The sequence below is a fragment of the Microtus pennsylvanicus genome, chromosome X (genome assembly GCF_037038515.1).
Source record: "Microtus pennsylvanicus isolate mMicPen1 chromosome X, mMicPen1.hap1, whole genome shotgun sequence".
In the NCBI taxonomy this organism is placed as follows: domain Eukaryota; kingdom Metazoa; phylum Chordata; class Mammalia; order Rodentia; family Cricetidae; genus Microtus; species Microtus pennsylvanicus.
This window is the reverse complement of record NC_134601.1, coordinates 75,678,830-75,701,420: the sequence shown is the minus strand read 5'-3', so window position 1 is coordinate 75,701,420 and position 22,591 is coordinate 75,678,830.

The window sequence follows — 22,591 nt, the reverse complement described above, 5'->3', positions numbered from 1 at the left end:
AGTGAAGAAGTACTTAATTTATCAATAAGATTAAATAAAATGCTATTAAAGGAGGTGATATCGTTTCCATCTCTTTATATCTTAAATTGTCTGCTATAGTCTAAATATTCATTATGGAAGTAAGCAGAAAAATGTTCTAGTATGTAGCTTTCCAACTACAAATACTGTGTTTCTGCTAGTATGGTCTTGCAAATATTGTTAAAGAGTATTTGCGTGTGCAATTTAATAATAAAGAGTGTTTAGTATTGCAATTTGCATTGTTTGTCCAAAGCTGGCCTATGATGTACACATGTGACTTATCTAACATTGAGAAAGTTGAAGTCATAAAACCAGACTTAATTTAAATTTAAAAGAGAGTTAAGCTGCTCAAGGCCTGAGTCACTTAAACATTAGAGTAAATGATTAAATTATAAAGAGAAGAAACATATAAATATAAAACTATGTGGATCCAATCTCTTATAATATGCTTTCAACTGTATATGTTATTACCATATATCTCTTAAACTTGAGGATTTTTTATTTTATTATTCTAATTTTTACTATGTTATTTATATTATCTGTCTGCGTTTTATCAATTTGGAATACAGAAATCAGTGAATATAATGACAAAACATTGGCAATACCAGTTTTTTTTTTAAAATCAGTGCTTCTTACTTTGATAAGATTTCCTGCAGGAGGAGAACAAATACTCCACCCTACTACTCCTGAATTAGGTGCAAATATTAATAATCCACACAGCAAGAAACTATGAATAAAATGTTCATTTACAGAAGGAATCTTTTTGAGGAGACTATAACTGGCAGGCATTCCAAGCTATGTAAAAATAGCTTGCAAAGGGAGATTAGTTAGATTTATTTTTTATTGTGGTCACCAGTGGCTTTAGAGTTTAAAGGTCCAGCCAAATAAGAAGAGACAGGAGAGTAGAAAATAAAAACTATCAGCAGTCAAAATCCAAATGGAGTCAGACTCTTCATAAACCTTAAGGGATATTTTGCCTTACTTGACTATATTTAAGTACATAAAAGGAAAAATGAAGTGCATATATAATAAAATGAATATAATATAATATATATGTAGACCATGTCTTGACTGCACTCCTTAAATATTCCCATGTCCATCAAGTGACCCCCCCCCACAAAAAAATGGAAGTGAATTCTTAACTATTTGCATCCTCTAACTTTGATCCATTCTTTTCATTATGTTATTTACATAGGTAAGTGGTAATATAGCTATAAACACAGTAAACTAGTTGGTAGACATATATACTTCAAGTACCAGAAATTATAAATCTTCCATAGCTAGAAAGACCTAAATTCCTTGGATAATTATTTAAGGAAACTCAAAATTCTAAATCGGGTTTAATTAGAGTTTAAGGTATTATAAAATCAAAGAACTTATAAACTGAAAACCACTTAAGGAAGAAAATATAGACTGCTGATACATGAGACAAACTTCAAGAAAATGTTTTTTTCCTACAGTGAGACATTCTTACTTCTAAAGTAAAAGTTATATTATTTATGAGAAATAATTCCCATCATTTTGTTGTTTTATAATGTTTTTAAGACTTTTATTTAATTCTTCTGACATGATTATTTATTCCCTGTGACCTCCTGGGTGTGTTTATAAAAGAGTAGACCAACCTGATGGTTTGAGGAAGCCCAAAGTGAGGCACTTAGGGCTATGGAATTGGAGAGAATATACTACTAGAAATTTGGTCATATATACTTACCTAAATAAAAATTTTATATCCATAACATTGCAGAAAATAAGTAAATTCTAACATTTTCCAGTGATTTTTCTCTACTGATAAGTCTAATTATATGAACTAAGTTTTTTTTTGACATTTAATTATTAAGTCAGCTTCCCCTAAAGCAAACAATTCTGCTAATAGAAAGACGGCAATACTGATTCTATACTATCAATATTATGCAACTCTAGAGGAAGAGCTTTTAATCCAGATTTTAAGGTTTTATATGTATGATACTTAATTGAAAATTTCTATTTTAAAGAGATTAATTATGAATACAAAATTCATATTACGAAATAATCCTTACTACAGAAAAATGCCTGAGCTTTTTAAAAAGCAGTAAAATTGTTTTTAGATGAAGAATTTGTAAAGTAATGTACTTTTCATTGACAATATGTGACTTAGAAATGAAGAGGAATAACACCGAACTTTTGAAAATTTATTTATTGTGGGAAGAATGTTATACTTTAAATTGATGACTTATATAAACAGTAGGGGTTATCCCATTTTCCACTGTGACTGTTTTTCTTTTATTATTATCTCATATGTTACATCCCGCCTGCAGTTTTCACTCCCTTCCCTCCAGGCCCTCCATCTCTCCTCTTCCCCTGATCCATGCCACCTCTCTCTCCCCTCAGAAAAGGGCAGGCCTCCCAGGGGCATCAACCAAACATGACGTAACAAATTACGATAAGACCAGGCACATACTATCATATCAAGGCTGGATGAGGCAACACAGTAGGAGGAAAAGGGTCCCGTCAAGTAGGCAAGAGAGTCAGTCACCACCCCCACTCCCACTGTTAGGAATCACCCAAGTTCAACAAGCTACTAGGCTATAATGTATATGCAGGGGACCTAGGTCAAACTCCCATAGGCTGTGATTGTTATTTTATTTTTCTCCAGTTCTCTTTTTTAGATAAGCCATATTCTCAACATAAAGTATGCTAAAATATCTAATTTAAACTATCACAATTTGTTTTGACTTTCAGAAATGTTTGAGTGCTTTATGATATAAGAGAAATATTAAAGATCCATTGGTGGACTCAGTTGCTGAAATTTTTCAGTTTAACTACATTCAGTGATAATTGTCTTTCTGTCTGGGTTACCTCACTCAAAATAATGTTTTCTAGTTCCATCCATTTTCTTGCAAAATTCAAGGTGTCGTTATTTTTTTCTGCTGTGTAGTATTCCATTATGTAAATGTACCACTTTTTTTATCCATTCTTTGATCAAGGGGCATTTAGGTTGTTTCCAGGTTCTAGCTATGACAAAGCTGCTATGAACATAGTTGAACACAGCTTGCATTCCCACCAGCAATGCAGAGGTGTTCCCTTTTCCCCACAACCTCTCCAGCATAAGTTGTCATCAGTGTTTTTGATCTTGGTCATTCTTACAGGTGTTAGATGCAATCTCAGAGTTGTTTTGATTTGCATTTCTCTGATGACTAAGGATGTTGAACATTTTCTTAAGTGTCTTTCAGCCATTTTAGATTCCTATGTTGAGAGTTCTCTGTTTAGGTCTGTACTTCATTTTTTTTTATTGAATTATGTGATCTTTTGGTGCCCAATTTCTTTTTTTTAATTTTATTTTTTTTATTTTTTTTAATTTATTTATTTATTAAGGATTTCTGCCTCCTCCCCGCCACCACCTCCCATTTCCCTCCCCCTCCCCCGATCAAGTCACCCTCCCTCATCTGCTCAAAGAGCAATCAGGGTTCCCTGACCTGTGGGAAGCCCAAGGACTGCCCACCTCTATCCAGGTCTCATAAGGTGAGCATCCAAACTGCCTAGGCTCCCCCAAAGCCAGTACGTGCAGTAGGATCAAAAACCCACTGCGATTGTTCTTGAGTTCCCATTCTTCCTCATTGTCCACTATGTTCAGCTAGTCCAAATTTATCCCATGCTTTTTCAGACCCAGGCTAGCTGGCCTTGGTGAGTTCCCGATAGAACATCCCCATTGTTTCAGTGTGTAGGTGCACCCCTCGCGGTCCTGAGTTTTTTGCTCGTGCTTCGTCTCCTTCTGCTCCTGATTTGGACCTTGAGATTTCTGTCCGGTGCGCCAATGTGGGTCTCTGTCTATGTCTCCTTTCATCGCCTGATGAAGGTTAATATTCAGAGTTCTTTGTATATTTTGGAGATCAGACCTCTGTCTGATATGGGGTTAGTGAAGATCTTTTCCCATTCTGTAGGTTGTCCTTTGTCTTGTCCTTTGCTTCACAGAATCTTTTCAGTTTCAGGAGGTCCCATTTATTAATAGTTTCTCTCAGTGTCTATGCTGATGGGGGTTATATTTAGGAAGAGGTTCCTTGTGCCAATGTGTTCAAGTGTACTCACCACTTCCTCTTCTATAAGGTTCAGTGTGGCTGACTTTATGTTGAGGTCTTTGATCCATTTGGACTTGAGTTTTGTGCATGGTGATAGATATGGGTCTATTCACATGTACTCACTCATAGATGGTTTTTAACCATATAGCAAATAAAGCCAGCCTACAAACCACAATCCCAGAGAACTTAGACAACAATACGGACACTAAGAGAGACTTACATAGATATAATCTACATGGGAAGTAGAAAGTATAAAAAGACAAGATCTCCTGAGTAAATTGGGAGCATGGGGACCTTGGAGGAGGATTGAAGAGGGAGAGGGGCAGGGAGGGGAGCAGAGAAAAATATAGAGTTCAATAAATATCATGGAAAAAACTCCATTCAGTAGCTTCATAAACTTTTTGTCAGCCACAGCATATTTATATTTATGAGAAACAAAGACACTAAACTAAAGTGCATTAAAACTCGGGGTAAAGGAACACTGAAACATAAATCTTCTAGCATTGCTATGCAAAGAACATTTGCTACATTTGATTTTTAAAAATTTTTGAATAACAAAAATAATATGTCCTTATGTGAGTCACTGGATGTTTTATGCTTAATAGTAGCAAATTTGAACGCTTTGTACCAAGAAAATTGTTCATCAAATGTTTGACCTAATCACACAGGATACACAGGGAGAAAATTGTTTTGTAAAGGTCATCTGTTCTTGATGCAGCAAATGCATTTTAGTTTTGTTCTTTAAGATTTCAAGAACTAGGTAAATTATGGCAGACTATTATCATATGGTCTACAGTCATAATGCTCTGAACATGCCTGATATCATCAGCATATGTTCATGTTAAGAGCCAGTTCTTGAGAATGATGTTTGTGAATTTACACTTACAATAGTTTTGTATACAAACACAAACTGTAGGAGTATTTTTAGAATGACATTGTTTATTTCTCTCTCTCTCTCTCTCTCTCTCTCTCTCTCTCTCTCTCTCTCTCTCTCTCTCTCTGTGTGTGTGTGTGTGTGTGTGTGTGTGTGTGTGTGTGTGTGTACCTTGTATTTTTTATCTTTTCTGGAATTAGTCCACAACAGAAGTGCTGTTCTTCAAAGGTATTAGAAAGAGGCTAGATTCCAGGACAAGCTTGAAAGCTACAGAGAAACCCTGTCTTGAAAAAAAATAAAGAAAGAAAAAGAAAAGAAAGAGGCTAACTCAATGACTGGTGCATATTGCCACCAGCAGTCTGACAGGTGCTTTCTTTGCCAAATTATTGAAAGTGATCTTTCTGGAAATGATTAACCACCTTCCCTCTGCTTTGACTTGGACAAACTAAGAACTTATAAAAATATGTTCTTTAAACCATCACTAATCATGAAGAACTGTAAGTAAATAATCTTAAAGTAATTTTGCATAAATTGATTTATGGAACCCTAAAACACTGCTTTTGCTTATCCAGAAAGTTAAGAACAAAATTATATTAACAAAACCCTCCAGTAACCTCTTTTTAAAAGGCTGGGAGAGGTTATTTCAAAGTCTCTTTCTCCTTTAATAGAAGCAACAAGCTAAGATATTCTAATATATTCATCATAGAAACATAAGCTATAACTAAACACCTGATTGAAAAAATAGTAGCAGTCATCAAGATGTGTTGTAGAGGAGCAGGCCATGTCCCGCCGCCCAGTTAGCTTAACCCCCGAAATAACCACATAGAAAACTGTATTAATTAAATTATCTCAAGCCTCTTATTGTATAACTCTCACATCTTGATGCAACCCATTTCTAAAATCTGTATGTCACCACGAGGTTGTGGCTTACCGGGAAAGATTCAGCATGACTGACCTGGCAACTGGCTATATGGCGGCTCTCTGCCTGCCCTTCTTCCCAGCATCCAGTTCTGTCTACTCTACCTACCTAAGCTGCTGCCCTATCAAAAGGCCAAGGCAGTTACTTTATTCAACCAATGAAAACAACACAAATATAGAAGAACCTTCTACACCAGAGATGTATAACTTAGCCCAGGAAGTAAATAGCAGGAAGTAGGCAACTATATAATACCCTTGTTGCTAGGTTACTAAGAGAGCTTCCAAAATTAAGAAGGCAGCGATAACAAAATATATACATAGGTAAATGACAGTTGTAAATTTGATGTTTCCTTGGTTTATTTCCAATCTTGAATTGGAATTTCATCTCTAAATTTGAATATATGCCAATTACTGAAATTAACATCTCAAATAATTATAAACTAAAATGCATTTATAGACCCAACATGATTGAATTAGTAAGTTACAGTCTGAACTAGTAAAAGAAAGTTAAATGTCCACTGCACATTTTATGCATTAAAAGCAGTATCAGAGAACATACTTCATCTATTGTTTTTGCTACAATAAAACTTAGAAACCCAAATTTTTAATCTAGTCTCAACTCTCAGTTACTATGAAAAGGTGTTTGAAACATCTGGACAATGTTGTTGTTGCAAGCCTGGAAATTTTGTTGATAAAGTCTGATCCTATGAATCCCCTGATTCCTGTCTTTTCAGTACACACTCTCCACCAGGTGCTGTGTGTTGAGCAATTTTCCTATTTTATATAATATAATACATTTCCAGGAGAGTATTGGCCTCCTTCTACAGGTGAGATGACTGAGAGTTTAAATGTATTTGGCCAAGTTTTTCATTTAGCGACTAGCAGTCTGCTAGATTTAACGAAGCTTTAACAAATTTTGTGAAGCAGGGCCTAGAAACAGTGGCTTTGGATGTACTATGAAACTATTCTACTGCTGAGCTACAACCCCAGGTCCAAGTTCGAACTCTTGATTCATTATCATGCTACTAGAAAGTTTAATAAGACTTAAAGGAATTTGGATTTAAAGATTTGAGTGTACATGTATATTTATTGTTTTAAAAACTTCCGAAAGAGGTTTTCTTGATCAAGGTCAAATTTTACAGATGAGTACGATTAGATGTTTTCTACCAGTTCATGAAAATACCATTTTACACATATCTTGAATGTCAAATAATTGAACTAAATATAAATTCATATCATTTTCAAGTAATATTTTAATAAATGAAACAGTATTAGGATGATCCTTTATTGTTAGAGTAGAGTGAAATTGCAGAATCAGGGTGGTTGTAGAAGAAAAGCATTTTTGTATGGTAGTGGATATCAGAAAACTTTCAGCCTTGCAAACTAACCTATAAACTCTACAAGAAAGTAATAAAAAATTTCTGTTACTAGGTATATGATCAAATTATATTACATTTACTAGAATATACTGTGATAGGAACCATGCAAGAGTTTGGTTTTCATCAAAAGAAACTCAGTGTTATAAATATCTCATAATATTACAGAGTGCCCTGTATTACATTAATTACATTCAAAGTGATGCTCTTGTAATTCTGACTTTACAAAACAATAAAAATCTTCATTTTTCTCTTTATTTTCATAATTTCCCAATTAGAAGTACATATTTTATGCATGGAAATTTAAATGATAAAATACATGAATTAATGAATTAGAGGTACATAGAAAATTTCTGCTAATTCTAATAACAATTAAATTCATGAAAACAACATGAAAGAAAAGGGAGGAATTGGAATTATATTCGTGTATTATTGCTAATGATATTATTATAATGAGTAAGTTAAACAAAGTAAGATCCTCAGCAAAATTCTATTTTTTCTATTAAGTCATTGTTTATATTATGCCAAATTGACACTAGTCTTTAAGTGCTGTCTTTCATTTCAGACAACTAGATAAAAGGAAGGTAGGTAAATAGTTAGATATATGATAGACAAATAGTAGGTGAATAGATATAAATTATATCTTAAAAGACATAGATAAGGGGAAAGAAGAGAGCCATGTGTATCTATTTCAATATCGATAGAAAATTAATGAAACTTAGAAGAACTATTTTAGAGACACTTCATTACTCTGAAGAAGTGTAAAGTCTTTTTAATAACTCAGTTATTTAAATCCACCCTAGTTCACCAGTTTGTTTAAAAACAGTAGTGCTCCAAATCCTTCTTTTCCTTTATTCTTTTCTCATACAATACATCTTGACCACATCCCCTCCCTCCCCACCTACAAGTCTCTCCTCCCCAGTTTTTAAGAATCAGAATATCCTCTGAATGTCTGATAAAAAGTCAGCATTTTCCTTAAGTTTCTACTACTAACATATTACCTTTGACAAGTTATTTAATTCCTTAAGGCTTCATTTCAGTTGGATATGTGTTAGAGATCTTACAAGATGGTTGCTTCAATACTTTAAGATGGTTACAGTATTAAATGTCCTAATATCTGTTAGAAAGAAAAATGAATTCTCTGCTTTTTTTTCCTTTTCTCATAGTGCTTTCCAAGCCACCCATGCAAGAATCAAGGATTTCTACTTTGCTGGCACATGCTCTGATGAGATGAATTAGTAAGTAGTTTACATTCATTCGTTCACTTAATGTTTACTGATGTTAAAGGTATGTCCTTCAATTGTAGAAAATAATGGCATTTAAAAATAAGAATTATTTCATTTTCATCCTAATGTGCTAGGTGGTGGTGGTGCACACCTTTCATTCTAGCACTTGGGAGGCAGAGGCACATGGATCTCTGTGAGTTCAAGGCCAGCCTGGTCTACAAGGCTCCAAAGCTACAGAGGAATCCTGTCTCAAAAAACCAATAAAATAAATAAATAAATAATTTCACTTTCATTCTAATGTGATTTAGTGTATTAGAAATAAGGGTTCCAGCATGTGGGATTAAATGTAAATATGAGACAGAATAAGAGAAGGTACATTAATACTTTGAAGTGTTTATGAACCATCAAGTAAATAACTTTGTTTCAAGAGGAGAAGAAAGCAGTTAGAAGCTTTTCAGAAATAGGTAGGATCCTACAGAGAAGAAATTTGAAAAAAAAAAGAGTAAAGGGGTTTATGAAAAAGGTAAGTAAAAAGACTTACTTGGACTATAATGGTAATAGTGAGATTGAAAACTAATAGATATATTCAAGACACCTTTAAGAGTAAAAAGAAACTCAACTTTCTATGGGAAGTGAAGGTGTTGAAATTGTCAAGGATGGCTACTCTTTTTCTGTTGTATAAACCAAGATGAATCTCACTATGATTTTCAGTAAGATGGTGGATAATGGAGGAGTATTGTGTTTATGAAACAAGAGTGTGAGCTTTGTCTGGGATCATGTAGAGTTCAGGGTACCTTCATATATCCTGTGGTGTTTAAAGTAGACAGCTCCTATGAGTAGAGTTCAGAGTAAAAGATTCAACTGGAGATATAATTTGTAAGTCATCTATATTGATATGATATTTGAAATCATAGGCATAGATGAGAACAATATGGAAAGTGATTCTCAAGGTAAAGATAAACTGTGGCTCTTACTAAAATACAGGTTTCTGGGGCCCGTATATGATTCATACAATCACTCATTTAACAAGGCTCTGGGTGATCCTAAAGGATTCATGATTCCAGGGCTGTGAGAAACGCTGGCCTAAAAGGGGACAATAGACTGACTGATAAGAGTGAGAAAGGATACTTAAACATTTAAACATTAAATTGCTGAATATAACCAGAAAATGTAAATTTCAGAACTACATCCATAATCACAATGATTCTAAACACAATTATTGTATGTACTCCTGAGAATCTGTAGCAGAAACAGTACTGTGGCCCTAAGGAGGAAAAAATGTTATGCTTCTTTCTATCTTAGGGCTTTTTATGACTACAATTTATCTGTATTTATGATGTTGGCCCCAGAAGTTATATGTAAATACTTGTAGATATAAGCATAAGTACTCATTTCCTGCATCTTAAAATTATCTTAAAATGTGCCTAAATTTAAAGACTAAAGGATTTTAATCAAAACTGTCTAATTCTATCTTACTGTATTTTCTCAATATAAAACTAAAAGCCAAAGTAGTTTTAGATGCCTTATACAATATAGTCATTCAGTGTTCACGAATAATCACAGTGTTCTTACTGGGTTACAGAGCAAATAAAATAGTCTGTGTATTATTATTTTGTGCTGTTGAAAATCTTTGGAAAATGGTTGGCACTAACTGCCTTTATTGAAGTGAAAGTTCAGCTGTATCTTCCAGGCTGACATTGTTTCGTATAATGAAGATATATGTGTTATTTGATTAGTTTTACATTAATTTGCTAGAATTTTGAAAGAATGCACAATACAACTGATAAATCATTTTTTATCTTCATTATTCTGCTGTCCATAAACTGACTATAGCTCTGTTCCACAATTTAGTTGAGTTTATTATTCTTTCAAGTATATCATCTTCAATCTCTTCATATATAAAACACCATATCTATAGAAGTAGATGGATGAAGTTTTTCCTTTGTAACAAAAAATGCTCCATGAGAATAGTATATGCTCTGCCATACATTAATTGCAACTTAAAAAAGCTTTTTTGATATTTCAAACTACATTCTACAAATTTAAAGTGAGTTGACTCACATTAACAATGAACCTTTCTCTATAGTAGACTCTTATATTCATAATTAATTAAAATTAAATCAAATTACCCTTAATTTCATGGAGAATATTGCTTACATTTGTATTCAACATGCCAGAAGGAAGAGTTGTTCTTCCCTTGGTGACTTTATTATATTCCACTCTCAATTTTAATTATGTTGAATTTAATACTAGTACATTGCTACTGTATATAATTTATGCCTCAAAGACCCAAGCCCAACATTCTTATTGTCTGGAGAAAAAATAACCTCCTTCTTGACAGCACTTAACTAATAACTTGTTATAGGAAGAAAATAAAGTTCTGACAATTATTAGAGAGGCTATGTGATTTTTCTCAGGAAAAAAAAGCAAGCATTCTAATTAGTATAGCTAGAAGCCTTCTGGTAAGGCACCAAAAAATACTGAAATGAAAAATGCATTTTATGCTGTCAAGACAGAAAGTAAAAGAAGATTGGCATTTGAGAGAAAGTGGGGAATAAAGGTGGTGGTTAAGTATAATCATGCCTGTTGCCCTCTTGTCTTCATGAAGAAGATGTGGTGCTCCAAAAGAGTTAAATCCATTAGATATTTGTTAAATGACACACAAAAGAATTAAAATGTGTCATTAAATACAAAATGACTAACAGAAACAAGCCTGAGACATTTGGCTGCACTAAATAACATCAAAACAATTCAACTGTTTCAAAGCAAAAGTGTTTTAACCCTGACAATTAACATGTAACTCATTTTCCTTACCTTCTAATGTTGAAGAGCAGCCTAAGTGAATGTATTCTGTGGCATTCTCTCCATAACAATTACTTTTTTCTGGTCAAAGAAATGCAAAAAGTATTCTGTGATAAATCGTTGATGGTTAAATTTAAAGTATTTAAATTACTATGTCATAATGTGCAACAAGAACCCAGAAATCTTCATAACATTTTTTCAGGAATTTTATATGATGTAAAATTTTAATAAGTGTCATTTATTGAGAAAGAAGTAGCTATAGTCAGTTTATTATTATTGTAATTACCATTATTTATCATTATTTTCCCATAAAAATCATAGATTGTGATTATATTTAAGAAGTGAAAGAAGGGAAGCATATGATTGTTTCAATTAAGATAATTATTTGTCTATATTAAAACATAGTTGATTTCAAGCATACACATGGAAAATGAAAATTTAAACATTGGAGCCATGAACGACTGTACTACCCTTAACTTATCCTGTCTCATCTTATATCTGAAGCGAAGAAGAGTGGGGACTGGATAGTACCTGGATAGGAAATATTGAAAAACAGTGATTTATGTCACAAGTTTTCTTTTACTTTTTCTTTTTTTAATTGATACTTATTGAGCTCTACTTTTTCTCTGCTCCCCTCTCTGCCTCTTCCCTCCCCGTTCAACCCTCCTCTTTTCCTTTTTCTTAGTGAAAGATATGACATAGTTTGAAAACAGAAATAACTACTTATCAAAAATACACTGAGTTCAAGAGATCACAACTAAAATGTTATCTAAATTAATATAGTTTCTCTGATCCAAGTAATGATGCAATATCTAACATAAAAGTGTCTCATGTAAATTTGAATTTACATTAATATTAAATCATATTTTGGATAATAGTAGGCACATAGACAAAAAGAGTAACCTAATTAATGTAATTTTCTCTGCCAACTAACTTCTAATTTTATATATAATTTAAAAAGCAAATATTTTGTTTCTTTTATTCATTCTTTGTGACTTTCAAATCATGCATCTCAATCCGATTCATTTCCCTGTCCCTTTGTATCTGCCCTCTGCCTTTGCAACTTTCCCCCCAAAAAAATAAAACTTAAGAGAAAAAAAATCAATCTCATCACGGAAGCTGTAGTGTGACACAGTGAGTCATGTAGTAAACTTTTTATCCATATATCACTACTTTTGTGAGATAATCGCAAACAGCCATTGGTCTGGTTTGAAGTCTCTAGTTTCTGCTATATTATCGATGCTGGACCCTAACTGGAACTCTTCTTGGTTATCCTGTTGTTGTCCTGTGTCATCAAGATCCTGAAGCTGTGGGTCTGCAAGACTTGTCCCTTCACATGCTCCAGCAAATTGCAGATGGGGTGGATGTTGTGGTAAGCCAGCTTATAGCGCTGGTTCTGGGCCTGGCAAGCTGCAGGATATTTGCAGGATTGGTCAGCCCAACTCTTGTCCTCACCACCAGGGTGAGCTCTCCTGCATTGCCCTGGCTAGCTCACCCCTTCCAGTGATGACCAAGGGGCAGGGCCAGTTCTGCTTTCAAGTCCTTGGGTTGGTTCTCTCATACCCACACCTTTGGGGTCATCTCTACTGTGTTTCCTAGCTGAGATGTAGGGGCCACTCTCCTAAGTGCTGCGACTAATAAGGGGCAGTGACAGCTCTCCAGCTCTTATGACCCCAGAGCCAGCTCTCTCACCTGCTTGATGGAGGGGAGGCTTCTCTCCTCAACCCGTGATGCCACATGACAGATAAGTAATGGGGTTATCTCTCATTATCACTACTTGCAAAAATATTTTGACCGATGTGTTAGCACAAGCCTATAATCCCAACACTACTGCTGAGGCAGAAGGAGCTCAAGGACAGCCTCAGCTACAAAATGATATCCTTGTGTAAAAATAATTATTTTAAAAATTGATAATCATTATTGATAGTATATAAAATGAATATACATATTTGTTGTAGTAGCAAAAATGCAGAGGTGAAGATCCATTACTAGAGTTTTCTAATGTAATGGAAATCATTATCCGTTGAACATATAAGGTTTTAACTTTAATATATGTTATACAATTATAATAATAAACAGAAGAAAAACATCTATAGAACATATACAAAAGGAAGAAAGAAATGTCACTCAATGTCACAATAACAAAGTGAATGGAATTCAAAGAAAAGCAGGAAGAGAGGGATAAATCCCACAGTACATGGTGAAAAACTAACAAATGTCAATATTAATTACTTCAACAGCAGTAGTTACATTTAAATGGAATAAATTCTATAGTCAAAGGACAGCTTTCCTGAATTTATTTTTAAAGATAACATATTTGAACCATATTATGTCAGTGAACTTAGAATGATATTCATGGGTAGAAAATGGAAAGATAAAAAAGTTTCCCTTGGAAATGGAAACTAATTGAAAGCACAGATATCCAAATTTGTATCAGAAAAAAATAGAATTGAAATAAAAATATTGCTTTAAAAGCAGAAGGTCAAGGTGAAGACACTTGTTGTCAAGGTTGATGATCTAAACTACACCCTTGGGGATCTATGTGGTGAAAAGATCATGCTGACCCCCACATGTGCAAGTTTTCCTCTAAAGACCACATGCATGCTATAGTACATGTGCCATTGTTTGTGCATGCTCACACAGGCATGAATGCATTCACATGCAAACAAATGCAAATACATAAAAAATAAACAGAAACACACATTAAATAATCATGGAAAGTTATCTAAAATGTGTTGTATGAGAGGTCACTTCTTTGTTTCCTGGCTACCCGGACTCCCAAAATAACCACACAGAAACTCTATTAATTAAATCACTGCTTGGCCCATTAACTCTAGATTCTTATTGTCTAGCTCTTACATATTAATTTAACCCATTTCTATTAATCTGTGTATCATCATGAGGCTATTACTTACCGGGTAAAGTTCTGGTGTCTGTCTCCAGTGGGGCTACATGGCTTCTCTTTGACTCAGCCTTCTTCCTCCCAGCATTCAGTTTAGTTTTCCCTGCCTAGCTAAGTTCTGCCCTGCTATAGGTTCAAAGCAGTTTCTTTATTCATTAATTGTAATCACAGCTTACAGAGAGGAATACCACATCAAAAATGGACCATTCAGTTTGCCACAAAATAAGACTCAGGTGTATTTTTATTTTTTTATTTATTTATCAAAAATTTCCACCTCCTCCCTTTCTCCCATTTCCCTCCCAATCCCTTCACCTCCCCTTTCCTCTCCCCCTCCAGTCCTAAGAGAAGAGAGGGTAGCCTGCCCTGTGGGAAGTCCAAGGCCCTCCTCCCTCCATCCAGGTCTAGGAAGGTATGCATCCAAACAGACTAGGCTCCCAAAAAGCCAGTGCATGCAGTAGAATCAAATTCCAGTGCCATTATCATTGGCTTCTCAGTCAGGCCCCATTGTCAGCCACATTCAGAGCGTCTGGTTTGATCACATGCTCTTTCAGTCCCAGTCCAGCCGGCCTTGGTGAGCTCCCATTAGATCAGTCACACCATCTCAATGGGTGATGCACCCCTTACGGTTCTGACTGCTCAGCTGTATTTTTAAAAGATTTAGAAGTATCTTTCCTTATAAAGGGAAAAAAACAGCGATCTTTGCAAATAATTCAGAACCCTTAATTCATTTGATATCAAAAAAGACTCTGAACACATTGATTTTATTATAAAAATATGTGAATGTCTTTTCAATCAAAGGAACAATAGAATTTGTTAAAATTTTACTAAATTTATTCAAATTTGAAGTCAATTTTGTTTTAAACTTCACCATCCATAAACTAATTGAATGTTAACTTACTATTTTCATCTTAATAGAGAATAAGCATAGAACCTGAGACAAAAAGTTTAAGGAACAGTAGTAAGTTCATTTAATATTCAAAAGCAGTATTTCAAAAGCCAGAAATGGAATTATAAACTGAAAACTTCAAATGGTGTTTATTATCTGATGAAGTACATAAAATATATCATTTTATCAAGCAGAATATTACAGATGATTCTAGTAAACATACCTGTAATATAACTACATAATTCTTAAATGTTATTGAACATATAAATCCCTAATACAGCAAAAAATAGACTGCAGTATGTAATTTTGTTATGAGTTAATAAGCACTTATTCCTTTTATAATAGGTGTCACCATTATACCTAAGGAAATTAAGAGACTTATTAGACAAGAAAAAAGACAGGGCTAGAATTTTATATAGAAAATTTCTCCAGAGTACACATGTATAAAAGACTGGCAAAAATTTTTGATCACATATTATAGGTTTCATATACTGAGAACTCTTTTTCTCTTATTCTCCAGTAAGTATAGTCAAATTCAACATTAAGTACTATTAAACAACCGATAAACCAAAGAAGTCAGCTCAGCCTGCTTTTATTTATACTCCAGAAACATCTGCCTGGGTGAGACCTCCTATATTGCGCATTTATCAAGGTTATGTCCTACAGATATGCCTATAGATTAATCCTATTGAAGTTCTTTCTGAATTAAGATTCCATTTTTCCCAGTGTCTCTCATTTATGCCAGGTTGATAAATAGAAGGAAAACTAAACCAAATAATCACATACACAAAAAAGAAGTACAAAGTACAATCACAAACTAAGAACCGAAATTTACTCTTGTAAGAACATTGAAACAAGTTAATCCTAAATATAGAAGAAAGGACAGGATCATTATTAGAACTGATGTTAATGAGTTCTGTGACCAGTATCCACATCGGGCAGCTCAAAACCCCAGTCCTAAAAGTCCTAATACTGTAAATTGATAAATTCACAAATATAAATTGAGCCATGGAAACACAGTAAATGGGATGTTTGGTGGAGATGCATTTCAATTCTGTATGATTTGAAACTTGTGATGGTTATTTAACAGTATTTATCACTAATGAACTGTGTAGGAAAATAGTTAAAATGATATATTTTGTTGTGATGTTTTTTTACTACAGTAGCTTTAAAATACCCCATATAATTTGCCAAGTAAACAATTTTTAAACAATATTAATAGTTCAATAGACACCAATATAGCATATGACAATATCCATTACTGATAATGACTCACAGCGCACGAGGAATGGAAAGAAATTTTCTTGATTTTATTTTTTAAAAAGTCATAAATAAAATATATTTAACACCATAATTAATCTTGGAATAACTTTTTCACTCTAAATTCAGAAAGAAAGCTGTGATATCTACTCTTATTACATATTCAATATTATACTTGATATTTTATTCTGTGCTGTCAAACAAAAAAGGTGAATATGTGGCAAAATTTTTATTCACAGATGATCTGGTTATCTTTATATGAAATTGATCTAAATGATTTTGAAAGCTGTGTGTAATAACAGAACTGAGCAATAATATGAGCAAAGGCGTCAAGATCATGATGGGGACACCCACAGAAATAGCTGACCTGAGCTAGTGGAAGCTCAGTGACTCTGAACTGACAGTGGGGAAACCTGCATCGGACCAAACTAGGCCCTCTGAATGTGGGAGGACAGTTATGTTGCTTGTGCAGTCTGTGGGGTCACAGGCAGTTGGACCAGGATTTATCTGTAGTGCTTGAGCTGGCATTTTGGAGACCATTCTTTTTGGAGGGATACCTTGCTCAGCCTAGGTATAGTGGGGAGGGGCTCGATTCTGCCTCAAAGTGATGTGTCAGACTTTGTTGACTCCCCGTGGGAAGCCTTACCCTCTCTGAGGAGTAGATGGGAATGGGGTGGGGAAGTGGGAGAGCATCAGGAGGGGAGGGAGTAGGAACTGGGATAGATATGTAAAATGATAAAAGATCATTATTAAAAAATAAATTAAAATTTAAAAATAAAAATTAAATTTCATACAGTAAAAAAAGAAAACTGAACAAGGTTGCAAGTTTTAAAATTAATGAACAGAAATCATTTTTATTTCTTTTTCAATCTCACAATCATAAACTAAAATTCTAAAATGCTATTTAAAATAGTATCCAAATATATTAAATGCTTAAATGGCCCAGAAAGAACACTTAGTAGATAAAGGTGCTTACTGACAAGCCTGATGACCTGAGTTTGATCATCTAGACCCACATGTTGGAGAGACAGAACCAACTCCTGACAGTTGTATATGCTTTGACACTTATGCTCACATACATATACACACTCAAAGTAATTAAAATGTAATAATTTTTAAAATATTTTAACTCTTTAAAGATTACCATGAACATATGTGTAAAAAGTATATATCAGAAAATGAGGAATATTGCTTAAGAATTTTAATGTACACTTAGAGGAAAAACATGCCATTACCTTAGTATTAAGACAGTATTGCTTCTAAAGTCATTTATAGTTGTCATTGAAATTCAAGAAAAAAATATTTCCTTTAAAGTAGCAATTGGCAAACTGAGTCTAAAAATCATATGGACTTGCAAAATATTTGTAATAGCCAAACATATTTTTACAGTATAAAGTTTGATATCTACCACAACCTGATTTCAAAACTTTATATAAAACTAATAAGGCAGTGTGCTGTTAATCCTGTGGATATAGCTGAGTTGGTTGAGTATGTGCTTACTATACATAAAGCACCCAGATTGATTCCCAGACCTATATAAGCCAGGTACGGTGGCTCTTGCCTGTAATACCAGCACTTGGAAGCAGAGGCAGAAAGATCAGAAGTCGGGGTCATGCTCTACAGACCAAGTTTGAGGACAGCTTGAGATACATGAGACCCTACACATGCACACGCATGCATGTGTATGCACACCAAAAAATGAGAGGAAGAGGAAGAAAAAGAAGAAGGTAATTTTTGTGATAGTGGGCAGAACAGATATTTTATAAGTAAGATAATAGAATCACATCCACAAATATACTGACAAATTGGACCATTGACATAAAAATATCTCATTTTTGAGTGCTAATAATTAAGAAAATTAAAATACAGGTGACAGAAGAAAAGGTGTTTACAAATGATGTGTTTGAATATGCTTATATCCAAAATATACAAAGAATTCTCAAACTTCAATGAATAAATAGAAAAATACAAATAAGCAAAAGATTTGACCTGATACTTGATTGTCAAAGACAGTCAGAGAATAAATGATCACAAAAACTAATTTCCAATATCTTTCAGTTATTGTATCACTTACTAAAAACTGTCAAAATAAAATAAACCTGATAATACAGAGTGCTATTAACTACAGAGTGACTGGAATATCCACACATTGCTGCTAGAAATGGAAATACTGCAAATTATTTTAGAAAGCAGAAGTTAGACATATTTCTACACATGCATGATCAAGCCATTCCAGCTCATGCATTTGTCCCAAAGAAATAAAATTATATGGCTACAAAAAGGCTTGTAAAACAAGTCTAATGAGTATGGTCCTGTGAAACCCAGCTTTACCTTGACATAATATGCCATAGGTAATGAAATAAGGCTATCTTTATGACACTAAATATGTGTTTCAATAGGATACCACATTTAAAGAATACTTGCATGATTTTTTGTTCCTAAAATTTTGACAATGCATTATGCACAATGAAAGTAGTATAGTGACTATGTGAAGCAAGAAATATGCCCTTATAACTATAAGCTCAGAGAGGAATTGTGTCAGATGAATGCTAAAGAGGCTTTGAACAATTGTTGAAAAATTATCAGAAAATAAACCATGTACACACACTCTATTAGTTTTTTTTATTTTTATTGTGGTATGCTATTTTAGTGGCCCTGAAATGTTTCTGAGTTGAAAGTGAAGTAAACTAGTTAGAATTCTATTCTTTCTCTAATCTCTATCTAATCTCGTCTCAAAGGCTAGAATTTGTCTTTGTATAAATTATATTACTTAATTTTTAACAAATGAATGCACCATCCAGAAAATGTTGAGTGCCTAGTATATAGTGAGGGTAGTGCTCTCGTCAAAAATCTATGAAATAGGTTAAGAGGATGAATATTTTTTTAAAAAAATTAGCAAGGCAGTCTAATATATGATGCAATGGAGCTATGGAAAGAAGATCAGTTCTCCTGGGAGAGGACTTAAATGAGCCAGCACTGCAGTTCAGAATTTACCCTGAAAATGATGGAAAGCTACTGAAAACTTTTAAGCATCAAGTCTAGTAGTGATTGATTTATGATTAAAGGGTATCGTTCTGTATTATAGTATTGAAGATAGATTTGAAGGACCTGTGGATATAGTCAAGAGGATGACCATACGTGCCTGAGTAGATATCCATTTTATGTTTACCCTGGGAATGTGCAGTCCCAAAACCCAAGCTGATAAGTATGGTGGTTTATATGATCATTACTCTGCATGGCAGGACTGAGTCCTCTGGGACTGTTCCATGGAACTTGCCCATGAAAGATGACCTTATCATGGTCACCAGAATCTTAGGAGAGAGTTCCTTGCCTTTTCATGTCCTGTAATCCAATTCACTCAAAAAGGAAAAGATACTCTGGAATGGGAAGGGGGAAACACCTGGAGCCTAAAGCTGCAGTCAAAACAGGTGCTGATCCAGGATGGTCATTTAACATACAGCACAGTGTCCAAATCAAACAGAGTCTGGATGGGGCCCAACCCCATCCTGCCTTTGGCATCCCAGGCAAGGGTTCCCTGTCAGAGGCCACAAATTCTTGGGAAAATGGTCCCTCAGACACCTCTTAGGTGGTCGAACATCCCTGTGTTCACTTCCGTGACTGTATCAAGTCCCTGGGACCTCCTGAAAGCCACATATATGGTACTAAACATCTCTCAGCCAGGATGGACAGCTGACTGCTGGCTTTATTTGGACACACGGCCCCCTTATTATGAGGGCATAGCTATATTGGCTGACTATATCAGGCTCCAATGGAGTCCTCTTGCAGCTGGGCTCAAGGACACACCCTAGGTGTCACCTTGGAGGTAGCACTTGTCGTGGGCACATTCATTGTTGGTCAAAGAAAACAAATTCCTAGAACCCACGTACACTTTTGTAATGAGACCCTAGTCATCCCTGATGAAAACTCAGGTTATCTGGTATCCACTGATGATGCCTGATAGGCCTGTTCATCAGGTTTCACCTGTGTTCACTCTTAGATACTGCACCAAATGGGGGAATTCTGTTTCTTTGTTCAGCTCACACCTCGGGTTCTCTACTATACCAATGAAGAAATATAGAGGCAGCAGTCTTCCTCCCCTTTGGTCCAGATATATATGGGCTGTGGGAATACTCGCTGTTCTAGTCTCAACTCTACTATGACTGGGGGTAGCTGGATCAGCAATACTAGAGACGCCAGCCCTCATATTACAAGATAAAAACTATAATGCTCTAAAGGGGGGGGCATTGACAAATGACCTCTTAGAACTGGGAAAATTCATTGCCCACTTAGAAGTTTTCCTTTCTTCTCTAACTGAGGTTGCCCTACAGATCCGCCATGGTTTAGATGTATTGTTTCTCCACCAAGGAGAACTGTGTTCAGCCCTTGGAGAACAATGCCATTTTTATACTAACTACTCTGGAGTTACTAATGAACCTCTGTCACTGGTTAAGAAAAGGATACAGGAGCATAAATTGGCCATATAACAGAGTCAAAACTAGTTTGAATCATTATTGATTCCCCTGACTCACTACGCTTCTATCTGCAATAGCCATACCTGTAATTTTGTTATTGCTTATTTTGACCTGTGGCCCCCACATTCTTAATACACTTTTAAGATTCATTAAGGAACGAATCTCCACAGTACAACTAATGATTTTAAAACAATACCAGCCTGTACCTGATGATCATCTCCAGGATTTGAGATGATACAACACTCAAGGAGGGGAATGAGAGGGCCAGACTAGGCCTCACTAGGCCTAATTCTAGCCTTCAGGCAAACAGTCCCAGTAAAAGCAAAGAACAAAGGAAAATTTGCCTTCAGCAACCTTGATAGGTGGGTTACCAGGGAAACTGCACATACTAGACTCAGGCCAACCCCATAGTATCTCAAGTTAATGACCAAATAAGGTCAAAATCTGGGACTTGTCCAGTACTGCCCAAAATAGAGACCTATAGCCTAGACCAGCCCCCTAACTAACCCTAGCCAGTTAGAACATCCTAACATACATGATTACCACTTGTTTAAGCCAATTGTAGTTAAAATGACCTAACTTCCTTAGAAAGATTTAAAAGAAGCCCTCATCTCCTTACCTTTCACCATCTTGTTTCTGTGTGTGATGACACCCCAGTATATTGGAATAATAAAAATGCTCTTGCTGATTGCTTATGTGGATGGTAGTCTTTTTTGGGACTTCTCCAGGACCTTAACATTATGTCCCTGTTAAGACACTAATTTTGAAAATGAAACATGATGGGTAAAGGAAGATCAGAGTGTGTTATAAATACTCTTCATACAATGTTGAATACCAAATGAAATAGACAGTAACAGATTAGGCATGAGACAGGCAGACTGGAAGGAAGGAGACAGTAGCAGGAAATTGCTGTATGTTGCATGTGGAGACCCATCAACATAAGGCTATGTTCTCCTCTGTGGCTATTTTAGAAGTCCATTTTTATTTTAACTTTTTTTAATTTTTTAATCTCTTCTGTTATATTTATAGATATTTTTTAATTAGAATCTTTAAGGTTTTAAAGCTCATATAATTATTTTTACCTAACAACCACTATAAATACAATTGTTCCCTTATATTCAAATGCACCTCATATACTTTACTTAACCACATATACAGTGAGTTAACACAGGACTTCAACCCAAACAGAAATTAAAGAAAGCTATGATTCTTTAAACATGACCACATTTTCTCCTTTGGAAAACTCAAATAAAATTGAGGCTCTTAGTATCCTGCACAATAAAAAAGATTAGAATTGCTGATGTCTTCCAATCTTTTGATAAAATTTTCAATCTTGTCCTCATCAGAAAAAAAGAAAACTCTGGAAGCTAACTTCCAAAATTTGCAATGTTGTATATGCTCCTTTAAAATTTAATATGTACGACAATAATATGAACAGTTCATTCAGAAACACAGAAACTGTGTTCACAGACCATATAACAAGAAATTTGGAAAAATCCTTTCAATGATTTAGATATTTTTATCTTAATAGTAGAAGACCTATTGTGACATCCATATCCTATCCTTTGTATATATTGTCAAAGTTGTGCTCTCCTAAATTGACTGGATAGGTAGATGTTAGATGAATAGTTTTGCAAAACATCAAGATTTTCATAACTAAAGAATATCCAGTATAAGTGGAACTGTGACCCAATATGTGTACTATAACTTAACAAAAATTACAAATTATTTTATAAAATTGCTGCACTCAGTTCATCAAAATGAATTGATATACCTAACACAACAACATATTTTGTGGTAATTAT